The sequence below is a fragment of the Mustela erminea genome, chromosome X (genome assembly GCF_009829155.1).
Source record: "Mustela erminea isolate mMusErm1 chromosome X, mMusErm1.Pri, whole genome shotgun sequence".
NCBI lineage: Eukaryota > Metazoa > Chordata > Mammalia > Carnivora > Mustelidae > Mustela > Mustela erminea.
The window spans coordinates 8,371,222-8,394,238 of record NC_045635.1 but is presented as its reverse complement, the minus strand read 5'-3'; the positions used below and the strand labels follow the sequence as shown (position 1 = coordinate 8,394,238).

The following is a 23,017-nucleotide window of genomic DNA, read 5'->3' as shown; positions in this document are numbered from 1 at the left end:
GTTTGAAACTAGTCAGTTAAGTGTCTGACTCTTGATCTCAGCTCAGGTCTCAGTCTCAGGGTTGTGAGTTCAACTGGGCATGGAGCCTACTTCAAACAAACAAATGAACAAAAAACCTACCAATGAGGGAACAGAAGGCCAGGTGAGAACAAAGCAGAAGCTGACACCCCAGAAGGCCCCTGCCATGGGATATACTTGGCATTCCTCATGCACTCCTGACTGCCCCAAAGCTAAGGAAAGGAAAAACATATAGTTAACTTGTAGAAATGACAATCCTGCAAGACAAGAGTCTCCCTCAGTTTACAAATGTCTTAGCAATTTACAAGAACAAAGCATTTCTCTCAAGAACGTAGCTTCCAAGAAGAAAATGTGGATACAACTCAATGTCCTTATAACCTATAGTGCATTGACAGATACTTGAAGTGGGCAGAGTATAATGTTCCTCCAGGAAACTCCCAACTATCTTCCTGTTAATGCCTTGCTAGAAGGCAAAACAACCTTAACTTGACAGTGGCAGGGCCTCCGATACCCTAGGAGTCTTCTTTAACACATGAAAATCCTTTTTGAAAACCTCCTTTTTCCTTCCTCCCCCAACTCCCAAGTATATAATCAGCCACCCCTGATGACCCTGGTACAGCAGCTCTTTCTGCCCAGGGGTTCTGTCCCGTGCTTTAATGAAACCAGCATTTTGCACCAAAGACGTGTCAAGAATTCTTCTTGGTCTTTGGCTCTGGACCTCACCCCACCAAACCTCACCTATATTCCAGAACCCCGTTACTACCAACCATAACCTTGACTTTCATTGGCTTTTGGTATAAAACAGTATATGGGCAATATAGAGAACTACATTCTATCACAAAATGCAACTTTCTAAATTATGGTAAATGCTGGAAATCATTCCAGATTGGTAGTAAAGAGAGAAGTGTCTCTTTACTCATTAGACATGAGTGTCTAATGATTTAAATATTATAAAGATGCTAATGAGCCTTACCACCATCCAAGTTGCACAGTGACTGGAAGTCATCCTCAACTCATGAAAATTCTTCCTCCTCCCCCATCATCCAGTACAATATTCTTTGGTCACTAGGTCCTGTCACTTTCACTTTCAATATCCTTCTAGCCCAAGCCCCCACCTCCTCAACCAAGGCTGGCATTTTTTTCCTTCCAGGCCCCTTGGTCGCTAATCCAGAGTATATCCATGGATTCCTAACATGAGCTTTTGTTAAAGACATGTATGTCCCTCAAGAATCAATCCTCAAGAACCTGGATCAGAAAATCCAGAGATAGGCTCCTGGATGGCCCAGTTGGTTAAGCGACTGCCTTCAGCTTGGGGCATGATCCTGGAGTCCCAGGACTGAGTCCCACATCAAGCTCCCTGCTCAGCAGGGTGTCTGCTTCTCCCTCTGACCCTCCCCCTTCTCATGTTCTCTCTCACTCTCTCTCTTAAATAAATAAATAAAATCTGAAAGAAAGAAAGGAAAGAAGAAAATCCAGAGATGGACCTGGCTGTCTGTATTTCTGAAAATCCAATATGATTCTGGTCAAGCAGATTTGGGAATCAAATGTATTAAGTGCTGAATTTTAATTGCAGAAAAGGCCAACTGAGGGGTGCTTTAAATACTAAAACCTACTTCCTTAGGGTATATTGCTAAGGACTCTCAATTGGCCAGTGAAGAAGGGAGGAAAGAAAGGGATCAAAGCCAGGAGAAATCAGTCCTACAATTGCTCTTCAAGATAATGACGGTCAGCACAAGAAGAGGTCAGACAAGTTTATGAGAAAATCTGAAATAAGCAAAAAAGATGACTGGGTATCTCCAAAGGAAATACGGATTGTGTAGAGCACAATCTTCTGGGCTGACTCTAGCCTTTCATTTCCTTTGAGCTCTTTTACAACTCTACAAACTGTAGATAATAGCCATGTAAAATAATTCTTGCCTGAGACATGCAAATAAATTGTCTGGTAGCAGTTCAATCGACTCCCTCAACATCACCCACTGTGAAAAACCAGTTTTGTGTCCATTTGTAAATTCATTTCAGCATTTCTTCACTTCATATAAATTGTACTTTGAACTGGCCATAGCATCTTCCTGGCGCCCTCGTTTAATTAATGAGCTATGTAAAATATTTTATGTGTTCATTTTATATTTGTATGAGAGTCATGAGTTTGCCTATTGTTAAAAATTATCCTTTAATAGGTTCTATCAAAGAAGTTAATATTAAAGGGATCTAGAGGGAAAGGAGGCCAGCTAGTGAGTTCATCTAGCTTTTTCTTACTTATTTCTCTGTTTTTTTCCACAAAACCCACAGCTTTCCTATAAGGAGAAAATGCAATATCAGATATGACAGATATCCTAGTCTTCTGTACCTCAGGGTACACGAATTCTGACTCTGATGATAAACCAGCCTCTTATGAGTATGGTTAGGCTACATTTAAGGCTGACTGACTCAGTATCACACAAGTCCCATTTCTGAAACTCCAAACCTGAGGGCCAAATTCTGGAACATATGTTAGTAGCCTGCCTGCCTCCATTCAGTGACAATTCTATCTCAGTTCTCTGACTTCAACGTGGGGGAAAAAATTCTAATGCTCTTGAAACATTCTGAGTTTATTTTCTGAAAGGCCAAAAATGAAAAAGAACAAAGATGCTATTTAAAACAGATATAAAAGAAGGTTTCAAAGAATTTTCTACACAGAAGGAAGAACTAGGTTACACTAGAGGGTCATTTAAAAAGTGCATCCAGTTATCATGGGACTGTAGCACCAGTGAATCCCACTAAGGGTTTTCTATGGACTAATAGTGAAGCGGGCTCCTCCTGTTACTATATTCAGTGTTGTTGCCGTTCTTTTCTTTTCTTTTCCTTTTTTTTTTTTTTTTAAAGACAGAGACGTAAGTGGGGGTTGGAGCAGACGGATAGGGAGAGAGAATTTTATGCGGGGCTCGATCTTACAACTCTGAGATCAGGACATGGGCCAAAATCAAGAATTGGACACTGGGGCACTTGGGTGGCTCAGTCAGTTAAGCATCTGCCTTTGGCTCAGGTCATGGTTCCAGGGTTGTGGGATGGAGCCCTGAATTGGGCTCCCTACTCAGCAGGGAGCCTGCTTTTCCCTCTCCTTCTCCTTCTGCCTCTCCCTCTGCCTCTCCCTCCAGCTTGTACTCTCTCCCACTCACTCTCTCTCAAATAAATAAACAAGAATTTAAAAACAAAAAACAAAAAAAAACCAACAAATCAGACACTTAATCGACTGAGTCACCCAGGCACCCCAATATTCAGCATTTTCTAAGGGAACGGCTCTACATTCTATTTGAGCAGCTAATGTTCTCTAAAGCAGTCCTCTCCTCTCTAAGCCTCACACACATCTTTAACTGAATGTATTATAATCCCACCTTTTGGAAAGCAAGAAACAGAGAACAGAGTGGCCTACAGTCCCAGAGAGGAAAATGGCACGCTAACAAGGAGACTGAGTGGAAATGGCCAGTGAGTTGCAGACGGGGGTGGGGGGGGGGGTGCCAAGGGCTAGGGCATCGGGAAGGCTCTGGCTCCGAACATCACACCCTCGATCAAGCATTGACAGGCAGTGAGAACCCTAGAGCTCATCTCCCAGAGGGTGTGAGCCATCACAGAGGAGGAAAAATATCTCTTCCTTCTATCCTTCAAGGTTTTCAGCTGGGACCCCTATAATGAAAGGCAGATTATCAAAAGAAAAGCATCTAAATATATGTAATACAAGTTTTATGTGGCACGGGACGCTCCATAATGAAGCATTATGAAGGAACCATTATACCTGAGTGTTTTTATGCTCAGCTGAAGAACTGAAAGTCATAGAAAAATGTGATAGGGCAGAAGGGTATATAAAAGCTAAGCGTAGTAAACCCAGGGAAGCCTAGCTAGTCCCATTCCTTCACTCTTCTCAGTACGTCTCTGCCTTCAGAGATAAGGATGTTCCTTTCCTCCAGGTCGAAGGAGGGCCCTCTCACAGGGTTCTCTGCCCCACTTCAAGGAAAGATCAGAATGCCCTTCCCATGCCTGCCTTTTCCCAAAGTCCTTCAGCTTAAAATATTCAAATGCTGAGGTACCAGATTTGGGGGTAGTGTATCCTGAGCCCCATAACCATTAATATACTGCCCACAGGTGTCTGAACTGATTCTGCAACTTGGCAAAGATGAGCCTAAAACACGAATTCACCAAGGCCCACGGCAGGGAGAAGCTGCAAAGAGCAGGCCTACCTCTGCTCGCCCCCCCTCCATGGCCCCTTACTTGTCCTTCCGAAATCTGGACTCAAAACACCCCTTTCTTTGTCATATATTTTAGAAATTTCCCGCGGTGTCATAAAAAGACAAGAGACCAATCTTTTGGAAATTCAATTTTGCCATCTGTGGAGTAAAATGATACCCACTTAATAAGTTGCGAGGTTTCAATGAAATAAAATGCGTAAACTTCTATTTTCTAGGGTAAGGGAAGCTAGCTGAAGCTGAGTAGGAAGATCATGATTTATATTAGGTTCCTTGACAATGAGGTGCTTCCTGTAAGTGCAGGGTGACCTAGGTTTAGATTTGCTTTTGGGCTGAGTCACTGGGGTGGGCTCCATTTTGTGAGTCTCGATATAAGAATTCACTTTATCACCACCTAAGACAGCGTCTGGCTAATTTCTAATAAATGGTTTCCTGGTACTTGCTGCCATTGTGAATGTTTTAGAGGAGTTTTAGGCTAGTCCCTGGTGATAAGACTTTCCTATTCTGCTAAACTGCCCCCAAGGACACCAACAAGGTCAAGAACAAATCCTCAGTGAGAAATCAGCAGTTCCTACAATCAATTTATGATCCTATAATGAAAGACAGACTGACAGAGAACGACAATGCAAACTGTAGAACACTAGGGGCAAGACCCCAGGATGAGAGTGGAAAGGATTTGTATTATTTATAGAAGTTGCAGCCAGCTGGTGGTAATCGTGGACCACAGGACTGAAAAATGTGGTGGTAAAAAATGTCACCTTTTTTCCTCCCTTACCTTTACTTAAAGATTCTCCTGCTCTTAGTTGCTTTGTTTTAATTATTAAGCTTTCCACATGGAAAAAGCACTTCAGCCATGATGATTATTTTTAGGAGGTGCTAATGGGACAACTTGTGAACACTCTCTTAGCCACACTGTTCTCTTGTTAGTGTAATTAATGACGTCCCTGCATCTCTTTGTTCACCAAAGTCACATATTGTGTATACCAGATTTACTGACATGGGCAAAAAATATGTAGTGTATTTTCCAGTTGCAACTCCTGCATCCAGCTTTAAATAGTTCAGTCAATTCTATCCTCAAAGTACTTTCTTTTTTTCTTTTTTCGACAGGGAGAGAGGGTAGAGGAAGGGAGATGGGGAGAAGGAGAGAAAAAATCTCACCAAATGGGGCACATGGCTGGCTGGCTGGCTCAGTTGGTGGGGGGTGTGACTCTTGATCTCAGGGTTGTAGGTTTGATCCCTATGCTGGGTGTAGAGATCATTTTTTTTAATCTTTAAAAATAATAATAATTAGCACCAAGGAGACATATTGGATGGGATGTGAAAATTCCAGTCACTGATTTTTTTTTTTTTTTCCCTGCACAGAACTGAGTGCTTGTTCAAAAGACCATTTTAGGCAGCTGGGGCCCAGGCTGCACTTTTCTCCACCCTCTGATAACACTGTTCAGGGCGATCATGGTCCCAGTCCAACTGCAGCCCTCAATGAGCCTGTACTTGACCTCAAGTAGACTTCTAATGATATTGGTCTCATTTAAGAATCCAGGAAATCAGTGACATTCTGGATGGGTGAAAAGAGGGGAAATAAAGACTCTGTTCCCCCTCTAGCTGCACCTCACCAACACATCCATAAACCCTTCTGTAGCGCTCTCCCCAGACAAAACTTCAAAACAATCAGATCTGTCTTTGGAAACATGCCACCTTCTGAGAAAGTTTCTAAATTAGATGAGGTATGAGCAGCCCTCCTTCCTCTTCCGCTTCTGAACAAGTACTCTCTGAGAGTTTCAAGTCTCTTTTGTTTTCCCCAGAAGGGCTCCCAGAAAAGGAAACCTTGAAGCACCAACAGTAAGGAAGAGTGAGGATCCTATTGTGAGACCTCATGGGTCAGTCAGTTCACGAGGGGACAGCTTCCTTATATACCGCCCTTACACCCCCTCAACACCTGACACAATTCACAAGCCAGACTGTACTAATGTCACTCAGTGACTTCCCACTTATCACATAAATGGCACCTCAAGAACGGAATCCACCCAATGGCCTTTTCTCAAAGTCTCTAATTTTACCTTAAATCAGAATATGAATACAGTGTGCCCTTCAGGGCCCCTAATTCATGAGCCAAGGAGGCCATTCCAGGAGCTTCAAGTAACATCTCATTAAATTCTAACATAGCAGAACTCTCCTGTGATTAACCTACAAATTTTTAAATCTATTACTTGGTTTTGAGGAGGCGGGGAAAACGTTGTGGGGACCCATATGCTCACGACTGCTAGAGCGTTGAATATTTTTTTAAATGTTATGTCAACATGTGACATTAAAACCTTAATTAGCCAGAACACCAGAACACTATGAATAACTCATTCATTTATTTTAAAATGAAATTTATCAAAAAGCCTTGGTTTTCACCTCTTGCTGCCAAAGGTCTCTCTAAAACGTATCACTCTAATGGCTTTCAACACTGTTGAAAGGACCCATAGGATTCTTCCTTCAAACAAAAAGTCCTCGGTGGAAACTAATCCATGATGGTCGTAAGGCACAGCTGCTGAGCTTGGAACAGTGATGCTTCAGGCCCTACCCACCCTTGGCCTCCCCAGGGCTCTGAGATTTCCCACCACAGGGCTATTAAGAGGTGCTTCAGGATTCATGGAACGCAGTAGAGTACGGTTTAAAAACCACAGTGTTGGGGCGCCTGGGTGGCTCAGTGGGTTAAAGCCTCTGCCTTCGGCTCAGGTCATGATCCCAGGGTCCTGGGATCGAGCCCCACATCAGGCCCTCCGCTCAGCAGGGAGCCTGCTTCCCTCTCTCTCTGCTTGCCTCTCTGCGTACTTGTCATCTCTGTCTGTCAAATAAATGAATTTAAAAAATCTTAAAAAAAAACAAAAAAAACAGTGTTAGCTAGTTTTCTCCCTCATATCCAGAGCTTCAGAAGGACTGTTACTATTTCATTCATATTAATAGCCAAAATGACTACAAGTTCACTATAAACCAATTGTGTGCCCAGAGCCTTACTTGTTCTAATTACTTCAGTTCATCTTGGTATCAACACATGAGCATTTACTTACAGCCATTATATGGTCCTTTCTGCATAGGATTTGCTCTGTCTCGAGGTCATTATTTGAACAAGGCAAAATTGCAAAGTAGATGAAAGAGATCACTTCCGCCTTCACCTCTTACACATTCTCGGTTTGCTCTTTCCCCTGGAGCCTCAAGCTCCAGGCACCGTCTCTGTGTCACAGAGGTTTTCAGTGCCTGTGGACTAAGTGTTCACCCCCCATCAGGCACGGAGCCTACCCAGATAAATGAGACAATCTCTGATTTCCAAGAGCTCAGTACAGAGGACATTGCTCAGGACATTGCTCAGGACCTAGTTACTCTGCAGGAAATGGCTATGCTCAAAGCCTGGACACAGTTCGGACTTTCTTGGGGGGGAGGAAATGCCAATTTCATATATTTAAATAAAGATCCACAATCTCTTGTCTGCAATCCTTGGCACTGGATCTGTTTCAGAATTCAGAGTCTTTCAGATTTTAGAAAGATAAGGTGGCACTTATATTCATTTAACTGTCAGAGGAGGTTAGATTAGGCTCTAGCAACGAAGATCTGCAAAATCCAGGGTGCTCTGCATCATCTCCAGGTCTCAGGCTGTCAGAGCAAACGTTACCAAAAGCACAGCTGGTCAGAATTCCCGAGGGAGAGACCCTGAAGCTGATTGCAAACTGCCTCCTCAAACTTCTGCTTGGAAGTTACATGCATCACACCTGGTCAAAATCCATTGGCCAAATCAAGTCACGTGGCCATACCTAACTTCAAAGGCGAAGGGAATTGCAACCCTACCATGTGCCCAGGGAGTGGAGGGCTGGAGATATCTGCTACACAGAATGTTGGATCTCCACAGCCATATACTATGTAACAGTTCTAGCAGAATCAGCCACAGCGAGGAGTAGTAAAACCCAATAACTATGCCACCAAAATGTGAAAGTTTATAGTACAGGGAGTAAGAAGAGATTGTGCATCACCTTCCATTTGTTCAGCTCAGTCTTCTAGGCAAATGAAATCGGGGACCAAATTTCAAAACTCTGTTTTTCAAGCCTTGGGCATTTCAAAATTAAGATAATAAAATTATGGAGTTGTGCTATGCTCAAGGATTTATATTTCAGCTCAGTTTTATGTTTGTTTTGTTATATAACTTGTTTCTTTTTCATAAAGACATCAACCGTTTACAAAATTAAATGTAGAAGCAGTGTAGCCATGACTTTGAGCCCTGGAGATAGACTCCCAGCTCTGCCACTTATGTCCTGTGTGTAACCTTAGACAAGTAACTTAACCTCCCTGTGCCTCAGTTTCCTTATTGGTAAAAATATGAAAATGAGGGGTACCTGGATGGCTCAGTGGGTTAAAGCCTCTGCCTTTGGCTCAGGTCATGATCCCAGGGTCCTGGGATCGAGCCCCTCATCCGGCTCTCTGCTCAGCAGGAAACCTGCTTCCATACTTTCTCTCTGCCTGCCTCTCTGCCTGCTTGTGATGTCTGTCTGTCAAATAAATAAGTAAAATCTTAAAAAAAAATATGAAAATGATAATGCTTCCCTCATAGGGCTGCTATGAGGATAAAGTGAGACACTATATTGAAAGTGCTCCAAATAGTGCCTAAATTTAAGCTATTATTCATAATTAATTAAATATGACATAATTCTCATATTCTTACATTTTAAAAAATCTTATGTTCTAAAACCAAAATTATACTCAAGAGTTGCTTCACTTCCTCTCCCAAGTCAAAACACTCTTTGGCTCTGTGTCGCATGCTGGTGTCAATTTCCTATTGCTGAGGAAAGGAAGCTGGCAGTAAGCAAATGCAGGGCTCCCCCACCCCACCACATCCTGGGACATCTCCACTTTTCAATCCGATGCAGAGGTTCTCAAAAGCCTCTGTACATGAACCACCTGGAGGGCTTGTTCAAAGTCAAAAAACTAGGCCCCATTCCAGCTTCTGCTTCAGTTGGCTTGGATGGGGCCTAAGATTTTTGCATATCTAACAAGTTTCCTGGGGGCCACACTTTGAGAACCACTGCTCTAAAGGAATGCCTGGGACTACAGGAAAAATGGCAGTCACCTGGGGAGACAAACTGCAGCAGAAACATTTCCTAAAAAGGGTGTGCTTTAAAACAGGAGGTTTCAACCTGGCCATGCACTGAAATCACCAGGGCACTTTAAAAGAATTTTTTTTCCTTTTTTCCTTTTGATTACTTTGTCTTACTGTGGTAAGGCTCTTAACTGAGATCTACGCTCTTCACAAGCATTTAAGTGTACAGCACAGTACTATTGTCTAGAGATCAACAGCATAGCACATCTCTAGAACTCTTTCATCTTGCGTAACTGAAATTTTGTACCCACTGAACAACAACTCCCCATTCTCTTTCCCCTGACTCTTGGCAGCCACCATTCTACTCTCTGTTTTTTTGTTTTGTTTTGTTTTGTTTTGTTTTGGTCAGAGAGAGAGAGAGACAGAGAAAGAGCACAAGCAGGGAGTAGAGGCAGAGTGAGAAGCAGACTCCCCACTGAGTGAGGAGCCCGATGCGGGACTCCATCCTAGGACTCTGGGATCATGACCTGAGCTGAAAGCAGACACCTAACAACTGAGCCACCCAGGTGTCCCCTACCCTCTGTTCTATGAGTTTAACTATTTTAGAATCCTCATATAAGTAGAATCATGCCATGCCTGTCCCTCTGTGCCTAGCCGTTTTCACTTAGCACAATGTCCTCCAGGTTCATCCATGTTGTTTATGGCAGGCTTTTCTTCTTTTACAGGGTTGTATAATATCCCATTGCATACGTATATACTACATTTTCTTTAGGCATTCCCTCATTGATGGACATTTAGCTTGTTTCTATATCTTGGCTATTACAAATAATGCTACAATTAACATGGGAATGCAAATATTTCTTTGGGATCTTGATTTCAATTCTTTTAGATATACACCCAGAAGTGGGATTGCTGAACCATAGGGTAAGTTCCATTTTTTATTTTTTTAAGAAACCTCCATACTGTTTTCCATGGTGGCTCCACCAGTTTCCATTCCCACCCACAGTACACAAGGATCCTGCTCCCTCAACATCCTTTCCAACACTTGTTATCTTTTATTATTTTCATAATAGCCACTTTAACAAGTGTGAGGTGATATCTCATTGTAGTTCTAATTTACATTTCCCTGATGAGTGCGATTGAGCACCATTTCATGTACTGCTTTGGTGGCCATTTGTATGTCCTCTTTGTACAAATGTCTATTCAAATCTTCTGCCCACCAGCATGGTGAATGCAGAAATATAAACCAATGGAACGGAATAGAGAGTTCAAAAATAAACCCATGCATACACAGTCGATTGACTTTTGATAAGGGAGCCAGAAATACGCAACGAAGAAAGGATGGTCTCCTCAACAAATGGTGCTGGGGAAACTGAATATACACGTGCAAAAGAATGAAACTGGATGCTTAGCTTATACCACACACAAAAATCTACTCAAAAAGAGTTAAAGATTTAAATGTAAGACCTGAAACTACAGAGGCACCTGGGTGGCTCAGTCGGTTAAGCGTCTGACTATTGGTTTTGGCTCAGGTCATGATTTCAGGGTCATGAGATGGAGCCCTACAGTGGGTTCCATGCTGGGTGTGGAGCCTTCTTAAAGCTTCCTTCTCTCCTTCTCCCTCTGCACCCCCTATTTGCATACACTCTCATTTGATCTCTCTAAAAGAAAAAAAAAAATTTAAAAAGACCTGAAACTATAAAACTCCTAGAAGAAAACATAGGGAGAAACTTCATGACATGAGATTTAGAAATGATTTATTGGAATATGACACCAAAAGCACACACGACAAAAGCAAAATAGACAAGGAGAACTACATCAAACAAAAAAGTTTCTGCACAACAAAGAGAACAATCAACAAAATGAAAAGACAGCTTACAGAATAGGAGAAAATATTTGCACATCCTATCTCTGATAAAGAGATGCCCAAAATATATAAGGAATGCATGCAGGAGCTCTAAAATGCTAATTCCCAGGTCCTGCCCCCTAAGAGTTTGATGTCAATAATCTAGGGTGAGCCCTGGGTATTAGGATTTCCAAAGCTCCCCAGGTGTCACCATTGTGCAATCATGGTAGAAAGCCACTGCTCCTGTGGCATTTCCTGCAATATTGAAGGAGGATTCTCTAGTTGGAAAGAACAGTGGATTTATCTTACAGCTTCTCTCCTAGGCCAATATAGCACACGGAGAATTTTTTATTTTGTTCTAGGAGAGGAAGCAAGAATTTTGGAGCATAATCACGGTTCAAAGACATACGTGCTGCTATCCCTACCTTATTGGGAGGTGTTGGTTCTGAGAGTGGTTTCTTGTCCTATTTGCCACCATGGCTCAGCGTTCCGGGGTGCAAGGACTAGCCACTGCTCCTGCTGGCCTCGATTCTACTTCTGGAAGGTGGAAATAGAAGCAGCCATCTCCAGGTTCTCTGAACACATTTGGCTGGTGACAGCCTCTCCTTGGGAGAGCTGTTTTTCTGACCTACCATTTGCAAATTAGCCTCATACATTGACCGTGCTGCCTAAAATCTGTGGTCTATTAATTTTACATGAAATTATAAATGCTAAGATCCTACCAACTGCTGGAAATAGATTGCTTGAAAAAGGCTAAAATAAAAGTCAGATTTGTGTCACCAGAAAGGAAAACAAAGATGAAAGAACCTGAACTAGTAGACCCTGCAAAAGGGTAAAACAAGTAAAATCAATTAAACGGCTAGTATCTGGGTCAAATTACAGAAATAAGTAATGTAAACATCTCACACTATCCTTTATTAGTTACTGCTTAACTGCAGTGTCCAGGTAAAGGTGACAGAAGAAACAAGATACTTATTTACTGTTGCTCCTGAAACTCCAGGAAAAGGCCTGAAAAAGGATTAAAAACATACAATCTCAGAATAAGAATTGGAGGGGAAACAAAAGACAGCAACAAAATCTGGGAAGCTGGTAAGCAGCTGGATGGGAAGCTGATGAGTTAGCAGACCAAAAGAAGACGAAAACCTGAACCAGCAGCAGGGAGAGCCACAACATAGCCCAACTTCCATCACGCACCAGGGGTGGGGAAATATCGGGTGCACGTCCATTCACTTCAGTCTTGTCTACGGCTTCTTTCCTGATACAGCACCAGAGCTGAGCAGCTGAGAGAAGCTGTGATTTCATGGGCAGGCAGCTGCATGGTCCCCAAAGCCTCAAATAGTTACTATCTGGTCCTTCAGAGAAAATGTTTGCTGATCCCTGTCTTGGTTATTGCAAAGGCTCGAGAACTGGCCATGTCAATTACGTCAGGGAGCTGGGGAGAGGATGGCGTTATTTAAAAAAAAAAAAAAAAAAAAAAAAAAAGAGGTTGATTAAAAAGTATGTTTAAGAAGCAGTTAGATTTCCAGGTTCCTGGGATCTGCACAAAAAGGAACATCCTTTTTGTACAAAAAGGAACATCCTGTACAAAAGGAACATCCAGAGATTAAATAGAAAAGGAGGGTTCACAGAAATTAAAAATAAATAGCTCAATGGATGCGTTAGAAGATAAAATTGAGGAAATGTTCCAAAAGTAGAAAGAAAAAAAGAGAGAGAAAGAAAAGACCAGACTAGTGGTTCAATATGTGGATATAGTAAGATATGGAGCAAGTAAGAAGAAAACAGGAGACACGAAATCATTGATGTAATTATTTTTTAAGTTTTAGGTACTGAAAAGCATGCATGTTGACACTGAATTGGCTCAGTGAGTGCCCAGCAAAACGAATGATCAGACACCCCAACTGAAGCCTGTCATCGTGGAAGACCAGAAGAGAGAAGATCCCTCCTCCAGCTTCTGGAGAGAAAAATCAGGTCGAAGCAAGGGATCAAGAACCGAAACGACTTTAGTCTTCTCAACAGCCGTCCTGGGACCAAGAAGATAAACATGGGAGCAAAACCTTCAAAATTCTAAAGAAAAATGGTGCCATCTGCTTGGCACAGAGAAGTATTAATAAATGTTTATTACTCAGGGGTAGAGCATTTGACTGCAATAAATGTTTATTAAACTGCAACAAAGTACCAACTTGATTCCTGATTTGCATTTTATTTGTGTCCAACTCCAGTAGAGGGATGTTACATGGGTGGAGCAGTGCGAATACCCGGCCTCTTCCATTCTGCCTAACAGAGGATTCTACAAACGACTGCTGTACGAATAGATGCATCTTCACTATGTCCAGGCCACCACTTTCTTTCATTTGGACCTTTTCATTACCCTCCCAACTGGTCACCCTGAGTCTGCTCTTTGCCCTTTAATCCTATCTCCTCACAGCAGCAAGAGAAAAAAAAGAAACAAAACACCATTGGCTCAAGTCAACCTCCTACTTGATATTGTCCAATGACTGATGATTCCTTTTATAATAAGTTCTGTACCACAGACTAGAAAGTGCTGCCTGATTGGACCCTTGGGTACTTCTCCAGCCTCACCTCACTCACTGGGTTTCTGATCTTTTCTTGACAGAATGTGCTACGTGCCTTCTTGCCACAACGCCATTCACATGGCCTTTCTTCTATCTGAACTCTTGTATACCACTTTTCACATGGCTGCCTCCTTTGCAACCTTCAGCTCCCAGCCTGAGTATGACATCCTCAGAGAGGCCACTCCCGAACAGTTGGTCTAAAGGTGCTTCCCACTTCCATTATTCTCACTCATAATATGGTGTTCTTTTCCTTCAACTCTTACAGCACTGTGCTGCTACTCATTTTACTGTCTCTGCATGAGTGTGGAGTCTATAAATGTAGAGGTAATGTCTGCTTTGTACATCATAGTTTCCACAGTGTTGATCCTACTATAGGCTCCAAAAAGCTCATTTTTTAAAAAGGGGCACCTGGCTGGCTCAGTCAGTGGAGAGGAGACTGTGACTCTTGATATCAGGGTCGTGAGTTTAAGACCTACGTTAGGCACAGAGCTTAGTTTAGAAAAAAGAAGAAGAAAGAAAAGAAGGAAGGTGGGAGAGCTAGAGAGAGTTCTGGACGGCAGTAATTTCATATACCAGACTTAGGTCTCTGTAACAATTTGAGATTCTATGGAATTCTGCCCGAATTTCTAGTTTGGGGACATAGGAATTCACCTCAAATGCTACACTTTCATCTATAGTACCTAGGTATTCCAGCATTGGTTTTTTGCGCAATTATCAAGATTCTCCAGCTTGTCCTTCACTTCTGGTGTAGCCAGGTGGCAGAAGGAAGGTTTCCAGATTGTAAAATCCAACCATTTGCTCATATCCCACTTATGAAATGATAGCTACTGCTCGCTTGGATTTTCCCGTTAAAAAACTGATTCCAGGGGTGCTTGGCTGGCTCCGTTGGTAGAGTGCGTGACTCCTGCTCTTGGGATTATGAGTTTGAGCCCATGCTGGATAGAAAGATTACTTAAAAATAAAATCTTAAAAAAATTGATCTTAAAAAAAAAATCTTAAAAAATTAAGAAAAAATCTTTAAAAAATTCATATACACGATCCCATGTATATGAAATACTTAGAATAGGTAAGTACAAAGAGATAGAAAGTATGGTTCCTGATTGCCTAAGTCTGTACTTGGCTACAAGGGCTGGGAGGAGGGAGAAAAAGGAAGTGACTGTTTAATGAGCACAGGGTTTTTGGAGGGGTGATGAAAATGTTCGGGAACTACCTAGTGCTGATGGTTGCATAGCACTGTGAATATACTAAATGCCCTTATATTGTATACTTTAAAATGGTTAAAATGCTGAATTTTATGTATATTTTACCATGATTAAAAAAATGTCCCCATGTGCTTTCCTTTTACTTATTCTCAAAATAAGAGACCATTATTATGCAAGACAACCTAATCCCTAACACCCCTTTGTCAGACACAAAATTTGGTCCTAAATTTATAGTAAATGTTATTATACTGGGGGGGGGGGGTGGAACCTCCGCTTTTTAAAAAAATTTTAATTCTAGTATAGTGTTTTTTCAATTTTAATTCCAGTATCGTTAACGCACACTGTTGTAATAGTTCTGATGAAACTCCACTCTCTTATTTCCAGTTGATAAGATGTGGGGGTTATTGTTTCTCCCTTAATTCTACCATAGCCAGAATTTTGCATGTGCTTCCTCTGTGCCCATTTTTTATTTGATGCTTTTATTAACGTAATGACAGATTTTATTTTATCTATATATATTTTTAAGAGTCTTATTTTTAAGTAAACTCTACACCCAACACGGGGCTCGAACTTACAACCCCTAGATCGAGTTGCGTGTCCTCTAAGACAGCCAGGTGCCCCAAAGTAATGACAGATTTTTTTTATTTTTTATTTTTATTTTTTTAAAGATTCTATTTATTTATTTGACAGACAGAGGTCACAAGTAGGCAAGAGAGGCAGGCAGGGAGAGAGAGGAGGAAGCAGGCTCTCTGCTCCACGATGTGGGGCTCGATCCCAGGACCCTGGGATCATGACCTGAGCCGAAAGCAGAGGCTTTAACCCACTGAGCCACCCAGGCACCCCGTAATGATAGATTTTAAAATGGATCTTAGTATTAAGTTAATAATCAACATAAATGTCCAGAACACTTCCACAGGGTCAGAGTTTGAAAGAAACTTACTTTAAAATGCAAAATCTAGCATAAAGTTCTATGAAAGCAGAACTCTTTCAAAAATAGGTTTTCTGGCAGGGATGAGTAGAGGCCTTTACTTGCTATTTTATATGCATCAAAATCAGAAGCCAATTTGCAAGAATGTTTAGCCTTTGTCCTGTTCAAAGCTTTGGCATTCATATGTATCTGGGTAGTGTGTTTTCTTGACTTCTCCACTGCACAAGTCTTTTCTGAAGCTCCTGGTCACCGCTGACAATTGAGGACTGATAATTATAAACAGGGGCCCCTATTAGTTCACACACACTGGATTAGAAGCCAGAATTGCCTTAGGAAGGAGGAAAAAGACCCGTTTTCAGAATAGCAGAAAAAACCTTCTCAACTTGCAGAGTGGTAAATGTGTCCCTCCACGATTTCAATAGTGCTAAAAATAAACTCCATGCCTTCATCTCCCTTCCCTAAGTCTTTTAAAGTAGGGGATAAATCTAGACGCTTGCTTGAAACCGACTGGATTTCTTCAAACTTTGAACACTGGATTTGTTCCCACAAAGGTACTGCTCTCTTTAAGCTTTTAAATACTTGAGGCTGAAGTATTTCTTAAATTAAACATTGTACACGCTTCTCAGTTTGGAATGAGTCTTCATATACTGGAGCTGTTTTTCTTTCCCAAGAGGGAGTGATGTGGACAAATTACCTATAGATACGAAGTGGCATATGGCTAACTGTGGGGGAGCAAGGGCAGAATGCTTCTATATTTCACTAAGTGCTGAGGGCATGGGGAACGCAGTTACCAGCAAACACCAGAATGGCCTACAGGTAAACATATGGCATTTCTCATAATAATCATCTCTTAAAACCTCCTGACAATACTGTAAAAAAATTCACCAGTAGTTTATTATACTGCTAGAAATCCAGTATCACAAAAGGCCAAAAGTTTACTGACAGATTGATATATATGAACTTGACCTTCAACATTCACAAGAAAAGACCAATTGCATGTACTGCGTCTTGTTCACAAAAGATGGTGTAGGTTCTTCCTCCTCTATAAACAAAGTTCAACAACAATAACAAAAACGAACTTGGGCAGTAAATGGCTATGAACTTCAAGGATATCATTCATCCCTTCATCATTCAACCTATAAATATTTATGGATACTCTACCAAGTATCAGACCCTGTCCCAGGATAGGGATACAGCAGTGAGAGAGATAGACATTGTCCATAAGTTCGAAGAGTTTATATTCTCACAGGAATGCAGATATATAAGCAATTAGAAATAAGTAATCATTTTAGAAAAGACAAATGCTTCCTTCCTCAAGTTATCTATCAAAATACTAAATACTGCCCATTATGTTTGGCAAGAACACACTACTTCTTTGTGTAGAGACACAAAATGCTTCCCCCAAATGCTCCCTTTACATTTATAATGAGGGCCGTCTCTCTTGTGAATTAAGTAAACCACCCTTACCATGGAGACTTTCCTGGGAGTGGCTCTAGTCTAGAAACCACTGTAACTAGAAATCCAAGCAGCCAGAGAGATGTTCTCCATTTCTCAATAACTTTTGTATTGGTGGTGTGCTTGGAGACTTGGGAGTCTGGATGTTCCTTCCAGGCCCTAAACTCCCTGTTTCTATGTAGATCAACTGCCATGAAGGTTGGCAGAACTTTGCTTATGTGAGAACTCGAGCACACTTCACTATTTTAAAAAGTTAGAGAGACCCAAGTAAGGCAAACAAATGGAAAAAAGCCCAACAACATCAAGTCCTAGTACCAAGTGTAGTAAACCAATCAGCATGCAGTGGTCCTCCCATCTAGCCAGTATGGTAAACGAAGTTCACACCACTTGCTTGACATTCTTTGAAAGAGATTATCAGATGGTAGACCTGTTGCCTGGCATTATCAAACTACCTTGATAAGCTCATCCACCCTTTAAGTAAGACTAGCAATAGGCCAGGAAAGCTGGGTATATGCCAAGAATGAGCCAGGCCTACTTAACTGAAATAAAAATTCCACACCTTAAACTCTCTTCTGAAGAGTTTAATTTAAAAAGAAAATTAGCACAGAGGCAAACATAAATGAAGAAGCAAGGTTATTGCAAGCTTTTAGCACCAGATTTATCAATAGACTCATAATTAGAAGCTCTGCCACTGAAATAATACAATTTGATGCTACATTTATTCTTGTGAGATATTGATCATCCTTAAAGAAACAAAGTGAACCTCAATACCATCACCAAATATTTTGGAAACTCAGTTTTGATCCTACAAATGGACACAATTGTTTTCCCCAATTGGGGGTTGATAGGTACAATTGGCTCCTGAATTAGAATTGACAGTAGTGGAGCACCCGGGTAGCTCAGTGTGTTAAGCATACAACCCTTGATCTCAGGAAAGGTTTTGATCTCCTCCTCATGAGGACAAGTCCTCTGTTGGGCTCCAAGCTGTGGAGCCTACTTTAAAAGAAAAAAAAAAAAAAAAAAGATGATGGTGGAAGCACTGAGAAACAGCAAAGTTTTTAATCCTTTGGAATTCCTGGGCACTGCTTTGGGTGTAGGAAGACTTGAAAATCATTGTGCAACCAGAAAATAAAATGTTTGGCTTTCTGCTGACTTTGTCCTCATTTATTGCAACTCCTCCCATCTGGAAAACTTCCACTGATCCAAATGAAAGATATTTCCAAAGAACCACTTGAGGTTGCTGATGTAGCTTATAGCTTAAATATTGAAAAGGAGGGCAGCTACTGGGGGAAGGTGGGGAAGGCCATGAAAGGCGGGGAACCCATCTTCATGAAGAGCATTACGAGGGTAGGGTTAGTATGAAATGATAAATAGTGATGATGATGAGCCAACTTCCAAGGAGAAGAAACAATTCTTTTTTACACCCCATGAATAACAAGGCCAATCTGGAACTGGCAGCCTTTTCCACAATTGGTGCAGATGTCTCCACATTAGACTCTAGGGTTGGCACTCCCATCGGCAGTGTTTATCTTTCCTTTTTGTGGAAATGTGTACCTGTCTTGGAAATGTGTGAGCCCTCAACTCCTGTACATTACATTAAGCTGACATTTGGGGACTAGATCTTATGGACAATACACATGTATTTACTGAGCTGCTGCTAGGCACTGTAGGGTGGCAATGGGAAAGATAGACCTCTGCTCTCAGTGGAGAGGGACAAATTATAAAAAACTAATCAACAACTCCATGTGTGTGCCTGAAGGAACTGAGAACAATGGAGATGCTGCTTTAATAAGGGTGATGGGGAAAGGCAGCCCTGGTGAGTGAGGCGGAATTTGAGCAGGCCTTGGAGGGGAGTCAGGGGCAAGTCCTGCCAAACAGGTGAGTTGTAAGCAAAGGAGGATATGGGGAGAGGAGGCTAGAAAAGGCACCCAGGAACATGCTTGTTGGGTACAAAGCATTTTTTAATGTTTCTTAATTTGTTCTTTGGTCCTCTTGAACACCTCCCTTTGTTCAAACAGAATAGTAATTGCTTTGTGTATTTAATACCTAGTACATGATTTGAGACACCCAACTCAAAGAAGTAAATGTTAAAGAACTTCTTCTTTACATTATGTAACTGGAGATTCCTCTTTTAAAATGGCACAGCCAAACCTGGTGATTCACAGACCTGTACCCCCGGGGCTAATAATACATTATATGTTAATAAAAAAATTTTAAAAATTAAAAAAAACTGAAAAAAAATGGCACAGCCATTTGGACAGTTGACCGATCTCTTAATTTGAATAACATTTTCCAAAAAACATATTAATATTTTCCCCCAGCATTTTGATATACTTTTTGTGAGATGTCTGAATCATTGATATAACCAGTAGTATTTAATTTATAACATTAAAACAAAGATAGTATTTTAAGTTAGAAAATGTATGACTCTCAGAATTCCTATCATAGGAAAGAGAGATGGAAAAGATTAGGAAAAGGTAAGCAAAGGAAATAATATGACTTATGAATGCAGAATTACTCGGTAAAGATGAAATGCATATATTGATTTAAAAGCTTTTTAATTTTTTGAAGTTTTTAAGTGAACGGTTCATCTTTCTTAATTCATGCCTGTAGCAGTTTTATCTGCTAGATTAGAATTCATAAGAAATAAAAAAAAAGAAATGAAATGTCATTAATACTTCTTTGTAACAAGTATCTTGACTAAATGGCTAGGGGCAGACAACAGTGTCTTCCTGGGGCTTAGCACTGTGGTATATATACACCCTGTAATTAACAACACGATTCATTAATAACACCAGTCCATGCTGACATTATACTCTTAACCAGACAAGAAGCTTTTCTCTTTTTTCTAATCTAACCCTTAAACAGTATCTCTGGGCAACATCAGTACCATGACCTCACAATGACCCAATTCTCTTTTTAGAAGAATTCAGATATTCTGAAACATGGATGACTGATGGCATGTGTGTATTCACTCAGGCTCTTCATCAAATAGTCATCGAATACCTACACTGTGCCTCCTCCACTCCTATTCTGCTGAGGGAAAACAACAAAAGTGCAATTTTTTGTACATAGCCCAGAGATGGCGTTAAAGATGGGTGCCCATTCTCTGTCTTCTCCCATCAAAAGATGGAGGTTATTTCTCCTTCCTTGAATCTTGATTATAACAGTTCTGCTTTTTTCAGAATGGAATCTCTAAAAGGAACTCGTTACCCTCCATCCAGTAGTGAACTGGCCATTCTGAGAGTGAGATAAAGGCAGCCCATTAAATATCCCCTGAGAGGGTGCTGGGGTAACTCACTGGGTGGGAAGAGGCTATAGAACCTCCTGGCCAAGGCACAGCCAGTGTCTCTAGAGGCAGATGGTCAGTTTCAGCTCCACTGCACCTCAGGGCTCACCCATAGCTCATCATCATCCCGCTCCCGAAACACAACTGGACTGATCATAATTGCCCAAGACCCTGAAGAGCTCCCAGAGCTGCCTTTCTTTCTGATGGACAAATCAGACCATATCAGTTCCATTTTTATTTTTTTTACAGAGAGAGCACAAGTGGGGAGGGGCATAGGGAGAAGGAGAGAGAATCCCAAGCAGGCTCCACACCCAGCACGGAACCCAGTGCAGGGCTTGGATCATGATCTGCATTGAAATCAATAGTCAGACGTTTAACTGACTGTGCCACCCGAGTGTTCCATATCAGTTTCATCTGAAAGATTATCAGTATTGCCCCTCTGCCCAGCCCCTGCTCTACATTCCTCAGCAAGACATAGAATAGACTCTTCCTATCTTCAGGTATTAGTTTCTTGTGGTTATCATAACAAATTACCATAAACTTTATGGCTTGAATCAACAGAAATGTATTCCCTCAGCTTTAGAGGCCAGAAGTCTGAAATAAAGGTGTTTTACAAGGCTGTGCTCTCTCCAGGGAAGGCTCTAGGGAAGAATCCTTCCTTGCTTCTTCCAGTCTCTGGTGGCTGCAGGTATCCCTCAGTTTGTGTTATATCATTCCAACATTCACCTCTCTCTTCCCACCGCCTTCTCTGTGTCTGCGTTCTCTTCTTATAAGAACACTTATCACTGGATGTAGGACCCACCTGGGTAATTCACGATAATCTCATTTAGGAATCCCTAGCCTATTTGCATCTGCAAAGACCCGCTTTCCAAATAAGATCATATCTACATGTTCCTGGTGGAAATACCTTCCGGGACAGCACCATTTAATCCACTACACCTCACTCCTCCATGTCATCTCTTCCTCCCCATTGTCCCTGGCCCAGTGATGCTGTGATCTGGGCACTCTTTGCCACTTGCACGTCCCATGACACACTGTACTCATATGTGTGTCTGTATGAGGGCAATCACATGACAACACCCTTCTGCCATTAGCTATATGTCATGGAGGAACAAAGTCTTTGGGTCCAGTTCAGATGCAGCCTCTTCCATACAACCTTCTCAATACCTCACAGGGAAAATTAGTTGCTTCTCACTTCCCATAGCACATTGTCCAGGGTCTTACACAGTCATGGCTAAGTGCTAAATAGATACTTGCTGAACTAGATGGGTCAAGTTTGGCTTATGAGCAGATGCATGTAGCTTCTATCCCCCTCTATCAGGTAGATTACTGGCATTTTATTCCTTTGGGGTTCACAAGGCTTTCTAATCCTTAAAAGTCCTTTGTTAAAACATATGTATCTTGCTGGCTCAGTTTGTAGAGTATAAGACTTTTGGTCTCAGCTTCATGAGTCCAAGTCCCATGTTGGTTATAGAACTTACTGAAAATAAAAAGAAAGAAAAAAAGAAAGGGAGAGAAAACAGATATGTATCTAAAACTCTATGCCACTGCCAGTTAATACTTGGGGTATTATTAACAGCTGGAAGAGACGATCACTCTCAGGAATTAAACACTGGGGATAGATTGTCATATAGAGGGTGACAAAATGCTCACCTATATTTCCCTCTTTTGGGCATTCTGGAAAATCTATATTTCTAAGCCTCCCTTACACTTAAGTTTGGACCACGAGATTAATTCTCATCAAAGAAATGGGGCACCTGGTGGGCTCAGTTTGTTAAGCATCTGCCTTCAGCTTAGGTTATGATCCCATAACCTGCTAACCCTGCTCAGCAGGGAGCCTGTTTCTCCTTCTTCCTCTGCCATTCCTCCCACTTGTGCTCTCTAGCTCTATTGCTCTATCAAATAAAGAAATACAATCTTTAAAAAAAAGGAAGAAAGAAAGAAATGAAGACAGGGTGGGGTACCTGGGTGGCTCAGTCAGTTAAGCGTCTGCCTTCAGTTCAGGTTATGGTCTCAGGGTCCTGGGATGGAGCCCTGCATAAGGCACCCTGCTGAGGGAGACTGCTTCTCCCTCTCTTGCTACCCCCGCTTGCATGCTTTCTATCTTTCTCTCAATCTTTGTCAAATAAATAAATAAAATCTTAAAAAAAAAATAAAAGAAGAAGAAAAGAAAAGAAATGAAGACAGAGTGATATACTCCATTTCTAGGTCTGTCCTCTAAAATCTCCCAAGAGATCACTGGTTTTCTCTTGTTTCCATCTATGTACCTGGAAATGAGGACGTCAAGATCACAGAACCCTACCATGCAAGGAGCCCAGATTCCTGAGTGACTATCAGGAAAGAGAAACGAAAGGAGACATATCCAACCTGCATTAGACTATAACTGAACAAGAAATACATATTTATGTTGTTACATTATAA

At 41.4% G+C, this 23,017-nt stretch overlaps 1 protein-coding gene and 1 long non-coding RNA gene across 2 annotated transcripts in view; both read right to left on the bottom strand.

Moving 5' to 3' along the window:
* The window catches only part of FRMPD4 (FERM and PDZ domain containing 4), an 854,311-nt gene that overhangs the window by 719,498 nt on the left and 111,796 nt on the right, over positions 1-23,017 (bottom strand). The window lies entirely within an intron of this gene.
* Positions 216-19,707, bottom strand: LOC116582477. The gene is made up of 3 exons (XR_004282443.1): positions 19,695-19,707; positions 18,228-18,234; positions 216-310 (listed from the first exon to the last, which is right to left on the bottom strand). It is a non-coding gene; the product is annotated as an uncharacterized LOC116582477 (long non-coding RNA).